The sequence below is a fragment of the Callospermophilus lateralis genome, chromosome 12, assembly GCF_048772815.1.
Source record: "Callospermophilus lateralis isolate mCalLat2 chromosome 12, mCalLat2.hap1, whole genome shotgun sequence".
Lineage (NCBI taxonomy): Eukaryota > Metazoa > Chordata > Mammalia > Rodentia > Sciuridae > Callospermophilus > Callospermophilus lateralis.
The window spans coordinates 73,476,987-73,483,299 of NC_135316.1; the positions used below are offsets into that span (position 1 = coordinate 73,476,987).

General features: G+C 42.8%; 1 pseudogene; it reads left to right on the forward strand.

The window, feature by feature from the left end:
• The first annotated feature begins 2,637 nt into the window (after positions 1-2,637).
• On the forward strand, positions 2,638-5,382 carry LOC143411449 (large ribosomal subunit protein uL1 pseudogene; annotated as a pseudogene).
• Positions 5,383-6,313: the final 931 nt, after the last annotated feature.

Sequence of the window (6,313 nt, forward strand, 5' to 3'; positions counted from 1 at the left end):
AGACTTTTAAGAAGTGATGGGGTTATAAGGATTCTGCCTTCATGAATAGATCAATCCATTAATAGACTAATGAGTTAACAAGTTACCTCAGGGGTGGGTCTATTATGAAAGCCAGTTTCTCTCTGTCTCTCCCATACATCCCTCTACTATGTGATGCTCTGTGCCCCTCAGGACTCTGCAGAGAGTGCCACCAGCGATAAAGCCCTCACCAGACAGAGTCCCTCCAAGGATCTCCAAAGTCCAACCTCTAGGACCATAAGCTGATTAAATTTTTATTCCTTATAAGTTATACAGTCTTTGGTAATCAGTTATAGCTACAGAAAATGAACCAATATACCAAGGAACTTCAGATTCTTATGACAACCTGACTTTGCTTTTTTGGCTCCACAATCCTGTCGATTTACAATCCCCATCACCTCTGGTCCTAGTTACCATCACTCAAAGAAGAATAGCACCAAAAGCTCTGATAATCTTTCCAGGAGGACTCCAATTTTTTTTAACATTTATTTTTTAGTTGTAGTTGGACACAATACCTTTGTTTTATTTATTTGTTTTTATGTGGTGCTGAGGATCGAACCCAGGGCCTTGCACGTGCTAGGTGAGCACTCTACCGCTGAGCCCCAACCCCAGCCCCAAGACTCCAATTCTGGTCATCAGATTTGAACTTTGGTTGAGCTCAGAGACTAATGTGCCTCCAGTAATGTGAGGGCTAATCCAGAATATTATATTGAAAGGAAATAATATTCCTATATATTATGTCAGGTAGTGAGTAGAAAAGGTAAATTTATTTAGTTTAAAAAACCACCTTTGGTTTTTTAAAAAACCATCTTTGCCATGGGGAGGAAGAATAAAAAAATGAAATTTTTTTTGAGGAATTCTGAGATTATTTTTTAAACTTTCTGAAAGTTTCTCCTTCCCCCTGCTTCTGATAAATCTGTTTTATATTTTGGATTTGGAGTGTGATTGAAATGTTCAGGTTCAATTGAAAAGACATGGATCTTGGAAACTATAGCTAGCTCTTAGTTTCTGACAGCGAGGTCAGTGGAGGAAAGTGGATTAGCTCCTTTAAAAAGCAGAGAAGAGGTTGAAAAGGTTGGAAAGGCCAAATCTCTCATGAACTTTGGGTGGGAAACCCATAACTTTTATCTTCTGGGCACAAGGTAATGATGGCAATGATGATGATGATGATGATGATGATGATGATGATGCTCTGTCTTACATTAAAGCCTTTCATCTGTAGACTAAAGTCCAACATAACCACTAATTAATTCTGCAGGCAAGGTAGGCAAATATCATTATCTTCAATTTACAGGTGAGGAATCCCACAAGGAGGAAATTAAGCCCTTTATTTAAGGCTACATCAGAGTGCTTACTATAAGTGAAAGGTCCTTGCTGGTTTACTTTCCACTGGCCACTCTGCGGGTAGCTACAGAGGGCTTTCTTTCAGAAATATTCTTTGATTCAGTATTTGTGGTAAATACTGTGGAAATGCAAGAGATGACAACAGAAAAAAAAGTACATGATTAAGTATCAAAATGGAAAGTGAAGAAGAACAAGAATTAGGGATGGTGGAGACAGCTGTAGATCTGAGAAGACTTTCAGCAGAAGAGGGCTTGTGTTGGTATTAAGTGTTTGGAATTTAGGGAGAAGAGCTATTACGAGAGGCTCTGGAACTTTTTGCTTGCATATTCTAAGAATACAAGGCCCTGACTGCTCTCTACTCCGTACTTTCTCAGGATTGTATAACTTTGAAGGATGAGGATCTCCCAAATCAAGATCAGTCTTCCTTACCACCTGCTATAAAAGGGGTGGATTCCCCAAGTTGAGGGTTCTTCTGTTGTGCTTCCACCCCTGCCTGACACTTTCATCTGGCCCTGTGTTGCCCCTGTGGGACTTGGAGACAAGGGGAGCAATTAAAACATGATGCTCATGTTGTTTGGTGGCTGTGAGTACTAGTGCTCTTTGTCTCTGACCCAGGAGTCTCATGTTTTCTCATAACATTGCCAAAGCAGTAAAAGGCTTTTGTTAGCTTGTAAGCAGTGTCATATTAATTTACAGAACTAGTGGGAACAGCCTCATCAATATTAGGTACACCTACTCTGGAGGGCATTTTTGTGTCCCACTGAGCACCTTCACTGCAATTATGTATTTAATTTCCACATTTCCTACCAGTCTAGAAACTCTGGGAAGGAAGGGATATTATACTCCTTGTGCTTACAAAAGTGCCTAGAAAGAATGAATAAACAAATACAGCCTGCTTAGGGGTGTAGAGTGAGCCAGTTCACAAGGAAGAAAGGGTTTATAGAATTGGATCAGAAGCTTCCTCTCTGTCTCTTGGGTTCCTCCCTTCCTCTGGGGCAGAGGTAGCTCCTTGCTGCATCTGACCCTTCCCTTTAGAGAGTTTGATCAGGACAGGGAAGAGACCTGGTAGAATGACATGTTCACCAGAGACTGATTTGGGGGCTGTTGTCTAGCCAAGAACTGAGGACGGCCCTGGTCTGCCCTGCTTGTTTGAACAGATGGGCCTAGGTGGATTTCCACATCTCACTGAGTGGAAGTAAATCAAGGCCACATCTATGGAGGTCACCCTTTGTTTCAAGATCCACAGGTGTGAATGAGAACACCTGGCCAGGAAACATGCCTCCCAGAATCCCGGGAGTGATCAGGAAGCAGGAATCTCTTCTGTGTCCATCTGGCCAGCCATCCAACTCTGAGGGTTTGTGGAACAAGGATCTGGATCCTACGCCTTCCCTGCTTCAGGACGAGGCAGGTGACACCTCTGAATTCTGCAGCTGGGTGCTCAGCACCACTGGCAAGTCAACCACTGCCTCCGCCCCAAGGAAGTAGCTGCTTGTTCTTGAAGAGGAGTTTGATGTGAACTGGCTCATTTTTTTTTTTTTTTTTTTTTCTTCCAGAGAGCATGTTCTCTATTTGCCTAGAGGGAAAGAGAGAGGCATCTGTCAAAATGTCAAAGCCATTCTACCTTGTGACTTCTCTCCCCTTTCCTTCTTCCTTTGTATCAGGCACAAATGGAAATACTACATTAATTATAGCCATGGATATTATATTTACTGGTGATTTTATTTACAAGGCTGATACTAATGAGATGCAATATCCTTTTCCCTTCCTTTCTTCCTTCTGTCTGTCTTTGACTCTCTTTCTCTTTCTCAGCAAACACTGTGGAGACACTACTCTGGGTCAGTGTAGGCAGTCAGGGCTGCAGAGTTGGTTCCAGATCAGCTGATCTAGATTGGGTCCTGAGGGAGCTTATTAGTGGTGGGGCCTTTGGTTACCCCATGTGAGGAATCTGAGGAGACCTGCCCTGGGGCTGTGTAACAGCTGCAGAGACTGCCCTTTGGCAAAGCTGCCTGCCACACCTGTTCATGCTGGAATTCCTTTACAGGAAGCACGGCCTTATATTTCAGTTCCAATTAAATAAGTTCTCCGACGCCCTGGTGGAGGTAACTAACACCCACAAGTTAAAACTTGCCTGAATACAGCTTGTGTAGCCAGAAAGAGAAGTGTGCAGACAATTAGCTGGGGGTGGGAGGGGATGGGGACACCACAGGGAGAGAAGCGTATTGGAAAAGAAGAACTGGGATCCTCAAAGACAAAACTCAAAACTTAGCTCTTTTCCTTTCTTGCTGATCTCCCTGCCCTGTCTCATCTTTAAGAGTGACTTTCAGTTCCTGCCACTGCATTGCTCAATGGGAACCAGGGATGATTTGTCTACATGCTTCATACCTATGCTTTAAATATAGACTTTTGGCCCTTTATTCTAGGTCTGGCAATAATTAACTAACTATAAGGAAACCACATGATTTTCTAAATGAAATGGCATCAGAAAGTTTCCTGGACCCAATGAGCCCTGTAAATAGCTATAATCAGAGTTGGGCGTTTCCTCTCAGTCAATGCCAAAGTCCTTTTCAATTCAAATCCAGGGCCTCAAGCATACTAGGTAAGAGCTCTACCACTGACCTATGTGCCCAGCTCTTTTATTTTGAGACAGGAAATCTCAAATCCCAATGCCTCTGCCTCTTGAGTCCTTGAGATCAAAGGCACACAACACCACCCCTGGCAGTGTCTGCTTCTTTTGACAATGGTTCAGGACCTGTCACGTCTTGGCATCTTGCAGACTTGTAACCAAAAACTTCTCTGGAGCTGGAAATAGCACAGCTTTTCATCCTTTGAACAATTTTTTTTTGAGCACTCACTTGGTGCTGAGCACTGTGTTAGAGTCTGGAAAGAAGAAATTGGTATTAAAAAAAAAAAAAAAAGAAGAAGTAAAAAATAAAGAGTTTCTGCTCCGGACAAATGTGCCTTCAGTAAAGTGGTTTTTGTTCTGACCAAATAGCAACTCTCTCCTCAAGGCCACAATGGCTAAAGTTCATTTTTATTCTAACCAAAATAGCCTGAAGACAGGAGAGAAAAGTTAGCCTAGAATGAACTATTAAAAAAAAAAAAAAAAAATTCCTTTTTACAGTCCGATAATATTTTAACAATGCTGCCCTCTGCCGTGCAAAACTAGAATCTCAGCTCCAATAATTTGCACAAATTCCCCAATGCTGGTTAGTTTAGAGAGAACTTGAAGGTCTGATGTTTTTCATGCTTTGCTCATAACCCCTAAAGTAATTGTGAATAATCATGTGCCCTCTTGCATGTTTTTAATTTGACAACTAAATTTGTATCATTGGTTGAAAGGTTGTAAAGGACTTTCTTTTCTACCAATTTCCTGTGCTTTAAAGAACTGCAGCTCTTTTCCTGCTACACTAGGAAGCATCATGAGCAACAGAGTCTTTCTGGACCCCCTGTAGGAGGTAGTGGAAAAGTCTTGTTCAGAAACCAGCACAAGTACCAGAAGTTTTTGGAAACGGTGGGGCTGCAGACCCAACCTGAAGAACTATGACCCTCAGAAGGGCAAATGCTCCTGGGTTACCAGATGGCTGAAGTCCACTCCCTACTCCAAGTTCTCCATGTGTTCTGGGGCCCAGCAGCATGTGATGAAGCCTAGACCATGGACGCTCCCACATGGACAATCACCAGACACTGGTCAAGAAGTATTATGTCTTTCTGGCCTCAGAGTGTCTGATCGAGCAGATCCTGTGAATCCTGGGCCCAGGCTGAAATAAGGCTGGTCAAGTCCAAAATATGAGGGTCATTAGGAAATGTTCCAAAATATGGAACATTATGAAATTTTACCAAGGAAACAGAATTATTTAACATAACCAGTAGATGAGGTGAAGTTCACCATCAAGTTCCAGATGAAGAAGTGCTTTGCCTGCTCATGGCTATTGGTCATGCCAAGATGACAGACGTGAACTTGTGTACAACATCCACCTGGCCGTAAACACTGTTCAGGGAAAGCCCCAGTGTCTGTATTAAGGCATGTCCTGGGGAGTTCTAGTACCATGAAAGAAAAAGCTTTCAGATTGAGCTCATCCAATTTATGTTCCCGTTGACTGGTAGTAAAGTCAGCCCTTGATGTCAATCAAACCAGCCAAATTCAAATTGCTTTCAGTAAAAAATTATTTTATTGACTGTTTTGGTGGCCATCACTGTGTTCTTGTGTTCTAAGTTTGAGGCAGGTTGATAGCCATCAGAGAAAACTCTCCTTGCTTCACTTTTGGGGGACTCCCTGTCTTAAATCTGAGTTTTCTTATTGGGCCATTTTTTAAAAATATATATTTTTTAAATTGATGATGGACCTTTACTTTACTAATTTATTTATATATGGTGCTGAGAATTGAACCCAGTGCCTCACACAAACTAGGCAAGCGCCCCACCACTGAGCCACAACCCCAGCCCCGGGCCAGTGTTTGGTGCAAGCTTTTACACGCCAGGACAACGCGCAGTGTAGTTTTGGGATGGTGGGAAGTGTATGTCTGTTCTGTAAAGAGGGGGAAGGGGGATGATGTACAGATGAGGTGGGAACAGCCCACTGAGCACCATGGAAACTTTCTTGGGCAGTTAGTTTTAGGAAGGAGGACCTATAGACGTGGGGATATGGAGAACAATCGCTCTAGACTACACCCAAGGGTCACAGTCACCTAAGAGTTCTTGACTGACCAGGGTGCAGAGGCTCTTTGTGTGGTAGCTCCTCTTATCTCTTGACTCTTGCTCTGGTCTGTAACAACTTTCTCTCAGGGTTACCTAGAGGGCACGACTATGTCATGCTTTTGCCCTGGTTTTTAAAAGATTAGATCTCTGGAAAAGAACCTTTCTCTATCTCAGCTGAGGCCTTGAAGATAATTTTTGGTCCCAGAAGTTATCTAGTAAAAGGTGAATGCCACCTTCCAGCAGCTCTCTGCTCCGA